The 17,926-nt window shown below is 40.9% G+C and overlaps 1 long non-coding RNA gene across 1 annotated transcript in view; it reads left to right on the top strand.

The window, feature by feature from the left end:
• Window position 1: 1 nt before the first annotated feature.
• Window positions 2-17,926, top strand: part of LOC105001438 — a 79,872-nt gene continuing 61,947 nt past the window's right edge. Inside the window, exon 1 of the long non-coding RNA XR_826866.1 lies at window positions 2-613. This is a non-coding gene — a long non-coding RNA (uncharacterized LOC105001438). The remainder of the gene's footprint in view (window positions 614-17,926) is intronic.

Raw genomic sequence — 17,926 nt, 5'->3', positions numbered from 1 at the left:
ACCCCCAAACAAAGAAGGGGGGTCACACGGAGAGAGCCTTACCAACGACTCCCAAATGCAAATCCTCTGAAGAGACCAAACAAACAAACAAACAAACCCGTACATTTGTCTAAGAAAGTGAAAAGCTGGCGGGCAAAAATATGTATGTTGAAGTTAAAGACAAATGAGAAAGTGGGAGACGAGGCTTTTCTGCCTGGGACACACGAAAGACCCGGGGCTAACTTCCCTAATAAACGAAGAATTCTTGGAAACCGATACTGTACAGACCAAATCGCGCCTGAAAAATGGGCAAAAAGGGAGGACACTGGCAATTCACAGAAAAGCACAAATGGCCGACAGACCTGCGGGACAGAACTCATGACCCGACTTCCAAAGACCGAAAAACCGAGAGCGCGACTCGCGCGCTTCAGCGGCCGCTCTCCTCACGCGGCCGCGCGTGCCGCCGCCGGGCCGGTCCACCGCCGTCCAGCCGGACGGTTGATGTGCGGGGCGCATCGCCGCCTGAGGACCTGTGCGGCGGGAAACGCGGTGGCACCGCGCGGGACAGACGACCATCGAGGACTCGGTTGTCAGTCACACCGTCGGTCAGGCCGAAGCGTGCAGCCACAACCCGGTAAGCAGTCCCACTTGTTCGTTTGTTAAGGGTGAACACACACGCGGTTAAACCTCTGCGGAAGCATGCAAGAAATTGTCAGCCGGTCACCTCAGGGGCCACGGGAGAGAGGGGAAGGAAGACGGAGGAGGGCTCCTGCCCGTCTCCAGTCCATTCTGCCGGACTCCCCCTCCAGAAACACGCGTTCTGCCGTGCGGTAGGCGCGGGGAGTCTCAGCGAGCCCCCGACGCGCGGGTGATCCGGCCGCCCCTCTCCAGGAATAAAGCGGAGAGGTGCGAGCGAGCCCATGCAGGCGTGCTTGGCGAGCGTCACTTTTTGTGAAAAACAGGCACTCTGTGGAAGCACCAAACTGTACCCGGGCAAAGCCATACCATGCGATTTTATGTGGCCAGCTAAAATGTAAGACTTGAATTTTAAAGGAAAAGATTCATGAGATATAATTAATTACAGAATGTACATTACCCAAGAGCATAAAGAATAGGATATCCAAAATGAATTTTTACATTTACACTTCGTAAGTATAAATATTTATAAATCAGTGGTTCCTGGGGATACTGGGAAGCTGCTGACCTGGGGCGGGGGGGCGGTGTTTGAAACCCCCCAAGCCTTCAACAGTCTCCGGCCAGCCAGCAGTGCCACATAAACAGAAAATCTGAATGAAAACGCCTTTGCTCTGCACCCTTGAATACTCCCCATGAGCACCCACAGAAATTCTAGAGGGACCACTGAGAGTGAATGCGGTCCTAAGCGTAGCGCAGAGGTTTCCAAATCTGGCCACACACGTCAGGAGCCGCTAGGGGAGCTGTTGGACGCTGCAGGTGCCCAGCGTCCCACAGAGGTGTTTTTTTCCGGACCCCGGAGGGGAATTTAAAATCTGGCTAGGGTCTGGAAGGTGATTTAACACATTCAAGGGACCCCTCCATCCCCTCTCTCCTCAAAACCTCTATCTGCAACACAGGTTTTTCTCTGGATCCCGCATCATTCATTCCCATCAGATAGCACATGTTCTCAGAGGGTCTCCCCTTTCTCAGCACTCCCTTCTGGCACCAACCAATAAAGCCTTCTTGATGGAGTGGTCTCTGTCACGGACTCAACAGCTTTACCGCACATTCTCTCCCCTTACCATGCCACACTGGGGGCTTCCCCCTTTCCACACTCCTGAAACTACTTGGCAATTTCAGCAGTTCTCTATGTGGCTAAGAAACTTGTTCTTAATCTCACTTGATCTTTCAGTAACATTCAACATCCTCATTAAAACAATGATAATAAAAACTCACACCATCTTATTTTCAGAGACACTACACTGCCCTGGTTTTCCCCTTCTGTTCTCTTAGTTGGCTTCTGTTCCCTTCAAGCTCCCAATGCTCAGAACTCAAGTCACTAGCCTTCTCCCTCAACATCTACTCCCTAGGCAGCAGTCTAACCTAGCCGGATGGTTTAAATGCCACCTGCATGCCAACAGCTCCCTCTGGCACAGAAGTCTCTACAGAAGCTCAGTCTCATATACCCAACTAGCTGCTTAACAGCTGAGTGCTCTACCAGGATGTCTAATGGGCAACTAAAAACACTGAAAACAAACAGTAATTTCCCTTTTCCCTATTTCTATAAACAGCACCAGTTGCAGTAGCCAAAAATCTTGCAATTGTTCTGGATTCCTGGTTCCTTTACCAACAACATTCAATTCATCAGCAGGTCCTGCTGGCTCTACATCCAAGATACACTCCAAATTTGTCCCCTTTTTGCTCTGCATGATAGTACTAATCATTACCCCCTAGGTATTAGCCTACTCACTTGACTACCTGCTTTGACTTCAAACCCTTCCCTCTAGTATTTTCTAGACAGCATCTTCTTTAACTGTAAATAAGACATCATGTTGCAGCTTGAATTACCTCCTATTCTTGACCCCAATCACACTTCAATATGTCTAAAATCCACACCATGAACAAAGTTAAAAGAAAAGGCATCAATATCTTTTGTCACGGAAGAATGTTAAATATTTGTGCTGTAAAATTTAATAATCTTTTCCTTCAGATTTCTGCTTTTTTATACCTTAAGAAATCCCTCTCCACGCTGAAATCATAAAGATACAATACCCTTAAGTTTTAGTTTTTTCAGGTTTAGTTTTATATATGTTCTGTGGTATGGATCTATTTTTTTATCCTGACATATATGTTTCTGTATGAGTGGACCCATTCCTAAACTCTAGTCTGTCCCACAGGTCCATCTGTTTACTTGCGTGCATTAATTATTGGAGCTTTACAATATCTTGGTATCTTAAAGGACAATTGCCCTACCTTGTTTTTCAAAAGTGTCTTTGGCTATTCTTAGCCCTCAACAATTTACTGAAACCACAAAAAAATTTAAAGAGAACCCAAAACATTTTATCATGACATCTCATCTTTGCCTATGATCTGTGCTACCTGTTTATTCATGTCTTCTACAGCCAACAACAGTACATTGTAATTTTTTCCCATAAAGATCTTGGTTGACTTTCGGAGGTCTTTTTTCCCATTACTTACCTAACAGGTTATTTTTGAGTTAAAACAGTGATAAAGCTTTTAAAAAATTATTTCATACTTACAGAAAAGTTGCAAAGATAATGTAAACATTCCTTACTCAGTCTCCCCTGATGTTAACATCTTACCTAACTTTGGTACGTGGTCAAATGAAGAAATTACCACTAGTACAAAGCTAGTAATTATACTACAGATTTGCCATAAATGTTTTCCTTCTGTCCCAGGATCCCATCCAGAACACCACATTACATTTAGTTATGTGTCCTTAGACAACTCTCGGAGAAGGCAATGGCACCCAACTCTAGTACTCTTGCCTGGAAAATCCCATGGACGGAGGGGCCTGGTGGGCTGCAGTTCATGGGGTCGCTAGGGGTCGGACACGACTGAGCAACTTCACTTTATTTTTTCACTTTCATGCATTGGAGAAGGAAGTGGCAACACACTTCAGTGTTCTTGCCTGGAGAATCCCAGGGACGGGGGAGCCTGGTGGGCTGCTGTCTCTGGGGTCGCACAGAGTCGGACACGAGTGAAGCGACTTAGCAGCAGCAGCAGCAACAGACAACTCTAGGCTGTGACAGATCCTCCGTATCTCCTTGTTTTTAATGACTTTAGCAGTTTTGAGGAATAGTGGTCAAGTATTTTCTAGAAAGTCTCAATTTGAGTTTGTCTAACAGTTTCTCATGATTTGTCTTGGATTATGGTTTTTGAGAATTATCTGCTATTGCTTTTTATATGTTGATTTTTTTTTTTAATCCAGTGAATTTGCTGACCTGTCCTTGTTAGTTCTAATAGTTTCTCTCCGATTTTCCTGGACGCTTTGAAAATGTTAACTGGTTTATGACAATTTTTAGATTTTTATTGACAATTATATCTCATTTCTATCATAATGCATCCTCTAGGACCTCTGGGGAAATATGGAATAAATCTTGTTCTAGACTTGAAAGGGGATATGTATCTTTTATTATCAAGTAAAAATGTCCACAGTAAGTTTGTTTGCAAAGCCTCTTTGTTGGGGATTAAGGAAATTCCCTTTAGTTCTAGTTTTCTAAAAATTTTTTCATGAATACATTTAATTTTTATGTAATGACTTTTCTGTTATCTTTTGGGAAGCTTATGTTATGTAATCTGTTAATGTGGAGAATCAAGGCAAATTTTCCGATGTTGAAACGTGGCATCTGTAACCCCTACTTGATCATGATAATGAGGCTCTGATTTATATACACATGCAGCAGGACACTACTGAGTTATATTTTACTTTTGGTTTTTGCACCTAAGTTCTTATTCTACTAGTTTCATTTTGGTGTCACGGCTATACTAGACTTATAAAATTATTTAGATTTTCTTCCTGCTTATATTCTCTACAACAGATCATAAAAAATAGAGTTTCTCATTTTTGAAAGTTTAACATAACTCACTATAAAATTAAATCTGAGGTCTTTTTGCATGAAATATTTTTTACTTGGTTTCCTTAGTTTTGTACTATATTTCTGCTTTATCTTGAGTCAATTTAGGTCATTTATATTTTCTAACAAAATTGTCCTCTTTACTTATTCTTCTTTTACATTTAATGTCTGTTCTCTATTTTATTATTTCCTTTTTTCTCTTTATTTGAGTTTCTTTTCCTAGCATCTTGAGTTGCACATTTAACTCATTTACCTTTAATCTTTCTTAATTTTTAACAGGTACATTTAAGGCTATTACATTCCTTTCAAGTACCACTTGAACCGCATTCCATACATTTCACTGTTGTTTGGTACTATATTCCATTGCTGCAAATAGATTTCCTCTTAGTCACACTAAGGAATGTATTTAGGTTTTCAAGTTCTTTAAAAGTCTTTTGATTATAGATTTCCAATTTAACTATATTATAGCCAAATGATATGGTCTATATGTTATTATTTGATATTTGTTAAAATTTCTTTTGTGATCTTAGGATGTAATCAATCTTTAATTGTTCAGTGTATTAGAAAAGAATAAGCATTCTGTAATTATCAGGTACCAATTTCTATTTATGTCCATAGGATCAAGTTCTGTGTTTACATTTTCAGTATTCTTATTAGTTTTCTGTCTGCTTGATATATCAATTCTAAATAATTATTTTTAAAAAAAATCTCCCATTAGCCTATGGCTTCATTCACTGCTCCTGGTAATTCTTTTTAGTTTTTGCTTTATGTATTTCAAGGCCATGGTTTTAGGTAGGAACAAGCTCATGATTTCCTGTAAATCAGATATCAAAGAAATTAATCTTGAAGTCTGCCTTAAATAGGGGAGTTAATCTGTTCACATTTTATGTTTCTGATATACTTGCTTGTTAAATGTGCCTTTTCCTTTGCTCCTTATTTTTTCCTTTCCTGCCTTCTACTGACTTGATCAAGTTTACTTTTTTTTCTCTTTGCTAATTTGAAAGCTTTCAATTAAATGTTATTTTATTGTCTGTCTTTAAATTCTTAATTATATACAAGTACTTATTTTTTTAAACAGAGTGTAAAATAATAAAGGAACCTGCCATACCTTAGCAATTCATTGAATTTCTTATTCCCACTTTCCTGGTTATTGTCTAGAATTTTAGCTACATATTTTTAAAACGAACCCAAAGCACAATTTTTGCAGTCAATGATTAATTACGTTTACTGATAATTTATTCTCGTTTCTTGAATTTTACTCCTCTTTAGGTTCTTTTTTCCCCCCTCATTATAATAAATCCTTAAATAAGCCTTTTAGTGTAGGGGGCAGTCTCTGTATTTGTGTTTCTAAAAATGGCTTTAAGATATTTTTTGAATGACAGTTTACTTAGGTATGGAATTGTAAAGTGACCCTTCTCTTCTCTTATTTTGAAGATATTATTCTATTGTCTTCAACATCTAACATTGCTGATGAGGTTTGCTATGATATAAATGTTCCTAATAGCATTGGTTTTTTCCTCTGTGGCTTTTCAAAAGGTGTTATATATGGATTTGTTTTTGTTTCTCCTGCTCAGGACTGTGTGACCAATGAAGGTCTTTCTGCCATTCTGCAGAATTCTTGGCCAGTCTACCTTGGCCAATAGAGCTTTTCTGCCATTTCAGCTTTATTCTCTTCTCAACCTCCTAGAGTATATTTGGCCTTCTTAGTCTGTCCTTTGTTTACATTCTCTATTTTTCATGTACTTTTCTGAGTTGCTTTCTGAGTAACTCCTTTTTTGAACTGCATCCAATATAATGTTTACCTTGACGTGTTTTACAGTGGCCTTTTTTTTTTTCATGTGTAAGATTTTTAATCAGTGCTTTTTTATATCTACCTTTCTCCAATGGATGAACATTGTATGAATACTATTCTTTATCTTTCAAGAATCTTAAAGTTACACTGAAATTATTAGAATTGCATTTTTATCAGGAATGAATTTATCCTGACAGCTCATTTTGTTGTCTTGCTTATTGTTAAGTTTTCCTATGTTTAACTCAGTGCTTTGTAATTTTAATTTCTAAGTGTTTCTTAGAACACTTGGCTATCACCCCTGACCCCACCTATCCCTTCCCTCCATATCTAGCTTTTTTCCTTTTTTTGGTTGTGTCTTCTTTGCTGTAGAAAGTTAGTCTTGAGACAAGTTAAATGGGGGCTCTGTGCCATGAGATAAAGGGGTATGTTAGTCACTGAGCAAAATTTAAGCTCAGGCTGGGTGTGCTCTACATGGTGATGTTTTCACTCCTGCCACTGCTCTTAATGTAAGTTGAAGCCCTGAGTAACTATTACTGGCTTTTTTTCAGTCTCATTTCATGTCAGGAGAATCTCACCCCAGCCCCTGTTTGACACAATGAGCCTGGGACCTCAATATGCATGGAGTGCTTCTGGACCTTGTTACTCCCCAGCAGTCAAATTGTTAACCACCTGTATTTAAAGATCAGAAGTCCAACAGGTTCAGCTCTTCAACCCCACAGATCCTAGTTTTTCTGTTCAGTTTTTTATCCATACATTTCTAGATCACTGAAAGTTGTATTAAAAACAGGTTGAAATGTGAATGCAGCACTCACAGCACCATCTCAATCAAAAATATTATCCTTTTTTTAGGTGGGGGCAGGCACACTGCCTGGCAGGTGGGATCTTAGTTCCCCAACCAGAGATTGAACCCACACCCTTTGCATTGGAAATGCAAAGTCTTAACCACTGAACTGCCAGGGAAATCTCCAAAATACTATTTTCTAAATTATCTACAGCAGTTCTCACTTCTTTCCCAAGTGTACAATGGGGTTTTCCTGAGGCTGTATGACATGTGGTATCTCGACCGAGTGAATGCTGAAGCAGTTGAGAATCTAGCTGTTTTCATTCCAGCCAGTTGTTAAAGAGATTTGTAAAGATGTAAAACAGTGCCACTCTTCTCAGTAGTCTTTTGCTTTGGGAATTATTCACATGAAATTTAAAACAAGGTTGCGTATATTAACATGTAATAAACTTACTACCTATTTTAAATTAATTAATATACATTTAAAATTTTAATTTCTACAACTATATATATTGATAGGTATAATCCACATAAACAAAAATTCTTTAGAGTCCTTAATCATTTTCAAGAGTGTAAATGGGTCTTGAGAAAAAAAAAGTTTGACAACCCCTGGTCTACAATAAATCTTTAACAGATTGGGCGATCTGGGTATTATGATCCCATGAATTTGCATAGAGTTTAGTACATGGTTAAGTCTCTCAATGAATGCTTACTCATCCATTCGTTAACAGATATTTGAGTGCTTTCTCTCTCTCTCTCTCTCTCTATATATATATATATACACATAAGGACCAGTGGTAGGCCAGGTTCTGGCTCACTGCAATTAAATTCAAAATAGCCCCTGCCCTAAGTCATTTATTTGATAAGTATGTCTTTAAGCTTCAGTCTAGCTGGCAAGATACATAAAGTTGAAAAAATAAACCTTTAAAAATTGCAGTGAGGAGTCTGAAGAAAAAAACAGGCAGCTGCAATGAGGTGGAGAGGGGGATAGGTGTTTGTATGGCGGTTAAATAGAGCAGTCAGGGAAGGCTTCTGTATGGAAGAGAAGCTAAAAGTAAACTGTGAGAAAGAGCTAGCCCTGGGAAGAGCAAGGGGAGAATATTCTAGACAGATAAAATAGCAATATACAAAGACTAAAAAGGAAAAAAAAAAAAAATAGAACAGACATCAGAATGCCTGGAGGATAGCAAGAATGGAGTAGAGGGGAGTAAAATGAGGTTTTACAGGTGTGCAAAAGCCAGTTCTTTAGGAGCTGGAGGCCAAGATAAAGATCTTGAATTTGATTCAAAGGTGATACGGAGTCATTAAAGATGTTTAAATAAGGTCTGACATAATCCACTGAAAGACGATTCATGTTGCTGTGTGGAGAACTAGGGGACTAGAGGTTGAAAACAGAGGAGGCCCGTAGACTGGTTAGGAGGCAGCTGTCTAGGCAGGATGAGAGTGCTCTGAACCGGCAGGATGGCAGTGGCGATAAGAAGTGGACAAATTCAACAGGTGTTTTGGAGACAAAATAGACAAACCTGCTGATAATCTGTGTATTTGTGGCAAAGGAAAAAGGCATCACAAATGATTCCTGTATTTTTGGTTTGAGCGGCTAGGTAGATGGAAGTGTTATTTAGTGAGTCCTTGAGTCACAGGTTTGGGGAGGGGAAGAACAGAAAATCCAGAGCTCTCTTTTTGATGTGTTACATTTGAAATGCTTACCCTCAAGCAAGTGGAGATGTTGAGTTAGGTACTCTGGAGAGGTCTGCTAGAGCTCTGACTCTGGAAGTTTTCCACACAGAGCTGTGAAGTGAACACTGTACTCTACAAAAATAAATTCAAAAATGTGTTCTTCAGTATTTAGTACTCTTGCATATTCAGAGCTGGATAGGTAATTATCTTAGTATACAAATTTGTATACAGTTCCTCAGTAATGCAAATCTAACCAATTTTCTTTGAGAGTGAACTTAATTGTTTAACCCCCTCTAGGAATTTCAAGACAACAGAAAACCAAATGTTCACATACAGGCAACCAACTCTATCACAAAAACTGCTTCTAAATTCAAATATTAAACAGTTAATTACACATAAGATTAAAGACAGGCAAAGGAGAACGCTGTCACAAATCTGATGTTAACAGAGAAAAATGCAGTGTCAAATCTGGCTGATGGTATTAAGATTCAGAACTATAAGAGTTTCTGTAGGCCAGGAAGGATCGCCTACCCACAGTTCTGCTCACACACCCCTGTCCAAGAGGGCACCAGGAGCCTTCTCTCACAGGAAGCAGAAGCACTCAGAGTCAAGTTATCACATGCCAAACAAAATACTTATTTAAAAAATACAAGGTTATTCACATACTTTTTTCTCATACTGGTTTGCCAGGCAGAAAGCTCTAATCCTGAAATGCAAAATGGCAGACACTCATTTATTCAACCATTCAATAAACAGGTATTATCAAAGACATCCAGACACTAGGGATAAAATGATAAAGGAGATGCAGTTTCTGCTTTCACAGGGGTGTATGGTTCACAGATGACACCAAACAATTATAAACAGCCACATAAATAAGATGAACGGGAAGCAGTACATGTGACGGCAACACACTGTGCCTAAGCATGTGTGTGAGGGAGTCTGAGGTGCTGAGGAAGAACACCGCATGTCTAATAAACAGCATGTACGAAGGTTAGGAGGCAGAGAGGAGTACGGAGAGCCATGCAGCTAGAATACAGACTGGCTTAGGACAGAGGAGGGGGAGAGCAGTCGGACCCTGCAAGGCCTTGGAGGCCACTTAAGGACTGGAGATCCCTGACGATCACAATCTCTAGCTTACCACAAAAATTCCCCCCAGGGTGACCAGCCAGCACTCGGATCTCACTCAAGTCTCCCAAAAAGTGGCATGATTTCCACTCATACTCACATGTCAACACCTCAGGATGTGATGAGATTGGTATGGAGAGGTGATCTGGCTTCTACAATGCAGACTGTCAGGCCAGGAGAGAACACACACTCTTATCTGGTTCATTTTGCCAAAGGCCCACCAAAATAAATCTGAGGAGAACAGGAAAAAGACCATCATTGACATAAAAGTAAAACATGAATCAGAAAGCAGAAAAACATCTGGAGATTAGAGAAACATTTTATAAATTCTACATATTTCACATAATAGAAACTTCCATAGCCATTAAAAAAAAGGATGAGAAATACCTTATGGAATGATCTCTAAGATACACTGTTAAGTAAAAGTCAAGGTGCTGAACACTGAATACAGTATGCTTCTTTTGTTAAACAAAGAGGCAAACAATATATGTGTATATATATATTTGCTTCAATACACATGAAATAACTCTGGAAGGAAAATACACAGAACTAGTGACATGGTTATCTACAGGGAGGGAAGCTGGTGCTGAGAGAAGGGGTGTGGGAAGGAAATGTTCACTGTGTACCCTTTTTCCTTTTTGAATTTTGGGCCACACAAATAAATTACATATTAAAAGTTAAAGCAAACATGTTAATATTAACCAAGGTTTTAGACAAATGATATGTAAATTTTAATGAAAATGAACATTGTCAAGGAAAATGCTGCTGCTGCTGCTAAGTCGCTCCAGTTGTGTCTAACTGTGCGACCCCATAGACGGCAGCCCACCATGCTCCTCTGTCCATGGGAGTCTCTAGGCAAGAATACTGGAGTGGGTTGCCATTTTCCTTCTCCAACGCATGCATGCTAAGTCACTTCAGTTGTGTCCGACTCTGTGCGACGCTATGGACAGCAGCCCACCAGGCTCCTCTGTCCACGGGATTCTCTAGGCAAGAATACTGGAGTGGTTTGCCATTTCCTTCTCCAGTCAAGGAAAATAAGAATTACTAAAACTGACTACCAAAGGAATAGGAAAAAAATAAGGAGAAATCTTCTTACAAAGAATTCCTATGTGCTAAGACTCTCTACTTCATAATTTCTATGCAAAGAGCTGACTCATTGGAAAAGACCCTGATGCTGGGAAAGACTAAAGGCAAAACGAGAAGGGGTGGCAGAGGATGAGATAGTTAAATGGCATCACCAACTCAATGGACATGAACCTGAGCAAACTCTGGGAGATAGTGAAGGACAGGGAAGCCTGGCGTGGTGTATAATCCATGGCGTCGGAAAGAGTCGGACATGACTGAGCGACTGAATAAGACTCTCTACAACATTTTAATAGCCTAGCACAACGATTTGCAACCTCACAGTCTCTATGAGATTAAAAACTAATATTTATTTAGCACTTCCTGTATGCAGGATACAGCATAAAACATTGTATGTATTTGTAGCTCCTCCTTATTGAGATATAGGTGACCTCATGACCTGTTTTACATGTGAGCAAAGTGAAGGTCATGGAGTCTTACTCCAACTTCCAAAGCCAGCAAATGACTGCAGAGTCAGACTTCAACCACTTGTGCTAATATAATTTTATGCTAACAAATTGGAAAACCTTAAAGGAATGCATCACTTTCTAGGGAAGCAGAAATTATTTGAAATCTCAGTTTAACTGGACCTGTCCTTCAAATGCTCAAGGAGCAAATTATTTTTAGTTTGTACACATTGTTCCAGAGCGTTTAAAAAGACAGAAGGCTTGCCAGTTTATTCAACTAAATTAGAAGAGTGGCCTCCAAGAACAAATTTTTTACAATAAAATGGCTATCTTATATGAGGCATTTGCTCTATGTCAAGTTTTAGGAGTCAAGTTCTTTAAAAATGATCTGGGTGCTGCTTAGGAAACAGTCTGGCAGTTCCTTAAACGGTCAGTTACCATAAGACCCAGAAATTCCTTTTCTGGGTGAAATGAAAACATATATTCACATAAAAACTTGTACATGAATGTCCACAGCAGCAGTATCACAAGAGTGATACTGAAGTTTCCAATTCAAAAAGTGGAAATAACTGCCCATCATTTGATGGACCCACTGTTTGATAAATGGATAAATAAAAGGTGGTATATCCATACAACAGAGTATTTGGCAATAAAAAATGAAGTACTGATACATGCTACAGCATTGATGAACTTTGAAAACATTATGCTAAATGAAAGGAAACAGTCATAAAGGCCCACAATATCGTATGATTCCATTTATATGAAATGTCCAGAATAGGCACAGACAGACAGAAAGTAGATTAACAGTTGCCTAGGTCTAGGGCAGAGGGGAATGAAAAGTGAGGGTTTCTTTTTAGGGTAATGAAAATGTTTTAAAATTGATTTTGATTATGGTTGCACAATTCTGAATGTATTAAACACCAGTGAAGTGGGTGAACTTTATGGTAGGGAATTAATTACATCTAGATGAAACTGTTATTTAAAAATATGCATCTGGGTGAGTGCTCCAAATAATCTTAATGAAACTAGAACTAATATACTTGTTTTATAGATGGGAAATCTGCAGCTCAGAGAGGATGACATTTATTCAAGTTCATAATCTGGTTGAGAGAGTCAAGACTCAAACCTAGGTCTTTCTGCCTACAGTGCTTTCTACTTCCCAACACAATTCTATGCAAATTAAGTGAGAATCTTCAAGAAATGGCCCCCTTGTTGAGAAACATAAACTCATGGCTAACAGGTTCACAAGGGCCATCTTCTAAGAACAAAAAATTCCTACAATACTATTAAACATTCCAAACCTAGAGTGAGAGAGAAGGCTGCCCATTAAAAAACCTAGCAAGTGGTTTTCCATCTCAAATAGGTCTGACTTTAATAAGAGTGCCCTGGAGGACAACAAAAGTAATAGCTGTCATTTATTAAACTTTTACAACAGGCAAGGCCTGGCACCAAGCACTTTATATGCATTAGTATGTTTAATCTTTACAGCAACTCTGTGAAATAGATACTATTATTATCCAAGTTTCATAGACCAGAAGTGAGTTACGGGAGGTGGGTAGCTTGTCCCAGGTCACATGCTAGTAGATGGGAGTCAGGAATCAAATCCAGATCTTTGAGACACCCAAGCTCTCACCACCAAATACACTTCTGTGCTATGAAATTTGAAAGCTATAATGAAATGGATCATTCTTGAGAGGAAGACAGATAATAAAAACTTGGCAAATATCAGGGGAGCGCTTTCTTCACAAAGTGCCCTAAGCCCTTGCCATTTTCCAGCAACTTTCTTCTCACTTCCAAGGAACAAATCCTAAGTTTTATAAATTGTACCATTTCAGGGGAAAGAGGCAAAAGTCTTTCATTTTAACAACACAGCACAGGAGTTTTTAACCCCAAATACATCTTATTGTGAAATAGTAACAGCTAATATTAATTGAGAATTTATATGTGTCAGAAATTTCTCTAAGTGTTTCATTAAGTGTTAGCTTACTTAATATTCAAGACAATTGTCTGCAGTGGGTACTATTATAATCCCTATCTTAGGGATTAGTTAAGAGAGGCACAGAGGTTGGGTGACCAGCGCAAAGTCACACAGCTAATAAACAGCCAGGATTGAAACCCAGGTCATCTAGCTCCACCCTCTAGCACATATTCCATTTGACGGATTCACACTAGCTGATAGAGCTAGTATGTGATTCGTCAGATGCCCAGCATTATGCATAATACAGTATGTATTGTATCAGCCTAACAACTTGAAGAGGCAGCTATGTTAGCAGAATACCTATTTGCAAGATGAGGAACACGAGGCTTAGAGTGCTGGTTAGCTTGCCCAAATATATCTAGTTAATACAAATCAGAACCAAGACTTTCTTACTCCGTATCGTACCACTATTCATTACGTCAGGCCAAATTTGGACACAAAATAGTTCAATGAAGTAGTTAATTGATTGGAAAAAAATAAAAATAATACTTTGTGACACATGAAAATGGTATGCAATCCAAATTTCAGTGTTCATAGACAGTTTTATTGGACACAGACACATCACGTTGACACACTCTCCGTGGCTGCTCTCACACTGCAGTGGCTCAGCTAAGTAATTCTGAAAGATACCACATATCCCACAAAGCCTGGAATATTTACTGTTTGGCCCTTAACAGAAAAGATTTATGGACCCTCATTCTTTTTGGTATTAAAACTCTTAGTGAAAAATGGAGGGGGAATATATAAAAAGTACTCCCTCAAAGGAAGAAAAAGCATTCCTTTAAAGGGTGACTGGAGTAGGAATGAAAACTTCCTTCCAGACTTTCAAGGAACAAATTTCTATGTTCCATAACGCGTTCCAAGGCCTCAAAAACAGTGGAGGACGTCCCAGCTCCTTTTAATGACTGGTTCATAAAGGTTTACAATCCCTAAGCTGTTTTAATTGGAAAGAACTCTGCATAATGAAAATAACAACAGCTGACAGTTACAGAGCTTTGCCTACGACCCCAGGTGCTTTGCTAAATACAACATTTCCATGTAACCCTCAACCAGGGGAAGCAGGGCACCATTGTCTCCAAGTCTGTGGATGAATTGGAGACTCAGGAGGTTAAGCGCATTGCCCATGGTGCTAAAGTTGATAAGAGCTCAGGCCTCTAACCCTTGCTTCTGTCTTCAGAGACTACACTCTTAACAAGACACCATTTACTTTTAACCTGGTCTGCAAATATTGAGGAAATGCACACTTTCCTGAGAAAATAAAAAGTACCAAAACCATGAAAATAATCTTGGTTGGAGGGAGAGTATATAGAAGCTTCCTACCGACTCCCAGGGCTTCCTGGTGACCTGTACGGTAAAGAATCTGCCTGCAGTGCAGGAGACCAGGGTTCGATCCCTGGGTCAGGAAGATCCTCTGGAGAAGGGCATGGCAATCCACTTCAGCATTCTTGCCTGGAGAATTCCACGGACAGAAGATCTGGCAGGCTACAATCTATGGGGTTGCAGAGTCAGCCACAACTGACCAACTTTCACTACCTCTACTGACTCCCAGAGAACAAATAATTATGTGCCACAAATTGATTTGAGGGTGTGGAGAGAAGGGAGCCCTCCTACACTGTTAGTAGGAATGTAAATTGGTGCAGCCACTAAGGAGAACAGCATAGAGATTTCTTTAAAAATTAAACACAGAGCTACCATATGATCCTACAATCATACTCCTCAGCATATATCTGGAGAAAACACATGGTCCAAAAGGATACATGCAGCCCCAGCACCCACAACTTTCACGGCAGCACTGTTTACAACAGCCAAGACATGGAAGCAACCTAAATGTCCACCCAGAAATGAACAGATGAAGAAAATGTGGTGCATATATACAATGGAACATCACTGAGCCATTAACAAAATAAAATAATGTCATTTGCAACAAATGGATGGACCTAGAGATTGTCATACTGAGGAAAGTAACTCAGAGAAGGAGAAATATCATCCATCGCTTGTATGTGCAATCTAAAAAATAAAATAAAATTACAAACAAACTTATCTACAAAACAAGACACAGAGAAGGAACTTATGGTTATCAGCAGGGAAGTGTGGGGGCTCAGGGATAGTTAGGGAGTTTGGGATTAACATTTACACATTACTATGTCTAAAATGGATAATCACAAGGACCTACTGCATAGCATAGGGAACCCTGCTTAATATCATGGAACAACCTAAATGGGAAAAGACTTTGAAAAAGAATAGGTACATGTGTCTGTATAACTGAACACTCTGCTGTACACCTAAAACTAACACAACACTGTTAACCAACTATACTCCAATAGAAAATAAAAAGTTAAAAAAAGAAAAGGCTTCTCAACCAATGTTATACCCTAGCTGAGCAGGTTGCAATAGCACCCATCTGTTGACTCACCACCCTCTCTCCCCTCGAAAGGAATCCCTGTAAGATAAGGAGAGTTAACGTTTTCAGCTGGACTGTGTGTCAGGGCACTCACTATTCTAAGACTTTCTATGCAGTAATTCATCTAACCTAGGAAAGACTGTTTCCTGCAAACTGAGAACCACAGAGACTCAAAGTCTCACAACTAACAAGTTAGAAGAGCTGGCCCCAAAGCCAAGTCAGGCAGCAAACAGTCAGCATCCTCAACAGATTCCCCACCATTCCATGGTAATAAATCTCAAAATCCTAATCAAACATGTTCGACCCAGGGAAAACAGAAATTGGAAAAACTGAGCCAAACTTATGGCAGGGGTTGTGGGGGCAACGGCATTCCTATAGTGCCCAGTCAGCTGTCCTCACAAATTATCTAAACTCCCAGCAGAGCAGTTCTGAACCAAAACCATCTGACTTCCCAACTCTGGATAAAGAGACTTCAAACGCCTTATGGTAAGTTTAAGACGCCAGCCGCAAAATACCACATACTGTACCATTTCATTTTTATGAAACTTCCAGAAAAGGGAAATCTAAAGAGACAAAGTAAACTCATGGTTCCTCGGTGGTAGGAGCCACCACTGACTGCAAATGGGCGGGACCGAATTTTGAGGGATGATGGAAATGTTCTAAAGCTTGCAGCGGGGCCTGCACAACTCCTTAGAGAGGTGAAAGTCGCTCAGTTGTGTCCAACTCTTTGCGACTCCATGGATTATACAGTCCATGGAATTCTCCAGGCCAGAATACTGGAGGGGGTAGCCGTTCCTTTCTCCAGGGAATCTTCCCAACAGCGATCGACCAGGTCTCCTGCTTTGCAGGCGGCTTCTTTACCAGCTGAGCCACCAGGGAAGCCCGGCACAACTCCTTAATTGTGCTTTAAAATAAAAGAAAAAAAAGTTGAGTTGAACACTTACAGTGGGTAAGTTTTAAGGTACGTAAATTTATGTCTCAAAAAAGCTGTTTAAAAGACAAGAGGCTGGCTGTTCCGACAACCGATTCCTAACCGAAGGCAGTTTCCTAGACTCAAAGCTTCCTCTATTCAAGTCAATGGTAGTCACGGGAAAGCCCAAATTCAGAGAAAACACGGGGTGGAACAGAGGTAGGGAGCGGGCCCCGGACTTCAGGAGCGCTTCCTGGAAGGTTTCTCGCTGTTTTAAGAAACCTGGCGGAGAGGCTGGAGGTCTTCGGTGGGCCCGGCCAAGAAGCAGCCCCGCAGCGCGGAGAAGCAAAAGGAACTGAGGTTCTGCGGAAAGCGCGGAACGCGTCATTCCCGACGGCCTGAGTCCAGCGCGAGGCCTGACGAGGACGCCCGGAGAGTCTCCACAAGGGAGGGAAAACCGACGTCCCGAGGGGCTCCACGACCCGAGCCCACCGACCTCGTAGCCCCGAACGGCCAGGATGGGGATGGATCGCCTCCCGCGACGGCTCAAGATGGTGCCCGGACCCTGAGGGCCCGCGCGCCTGCGCCCTGGACCGTCTTTGCCATTGGGCCCACGCAGGGGCGTCGGACTTTCCGCTGTTCTCCCTCCGGTGTGGACTAGTCGCCCCATCCCTCCGTAAAGAACGGACAGAAGAATCACGCCCTCCATTTACTCCGGCTTTAGAGTCGCAGGTCTCTAAGCCTAGCGCGTGTCCCTGAAGAGAACCGGCAAGCGGCCCGGGAACAGGCGTTGCCCTGGTCAACGAGTCGGTACTTAGTGCGCAGGCGCGCCGTGCGGGGCTCAGCGCAAGGGCGCCTGGGAAACCGCCCGGCAAGCGAGTAGGGCCTTGCCCTCAAGGAGCTCTCACAGGAGCCAGGAGCAGAGAGAAAGCGACAGGCCAACGTAGGTATCCGTTAGCTCTACCCAAACCGTCCGTTGTAGAGTTGGGGAAATGTGTTTTCAGACACAGTAGTTTTATATCATGTTCTAGACAATGAGTTCATCTTTTGTCAGTGAGTTTCAATTTTAGAATTCTATGAGGTTATATTTTGAATATTCACTATGTTCTGGGGAAGAGATTCCGTGACCAGAATGAAAACGCTAAGAGGGCAGGCACTTGTCTGTCCAAGTACCCACTGCACCTAAAGGGTACCTGGCACA

This window comes from Bison bison, unplaced genomic scaffold, assembly GCF_000754665.1.
Source record: "Bison bison bison isolate TAMUID 2011002044 unplaced genomic scaffold, Bison_UMD1.0 scf7180017864383, whole genome shotgun sequence".
Taxonomy (NCBI): domain Eukaryota; kingdom Metazoa; phylum Chordata; class Mammalia; order Artiodactyla; family Bovidae; genus Bison; species Bison bison.
Note: the sequence above shows the minus strand (reverse complement) of the source record. Positions and strands in the feature narration are given on the sequence as shown.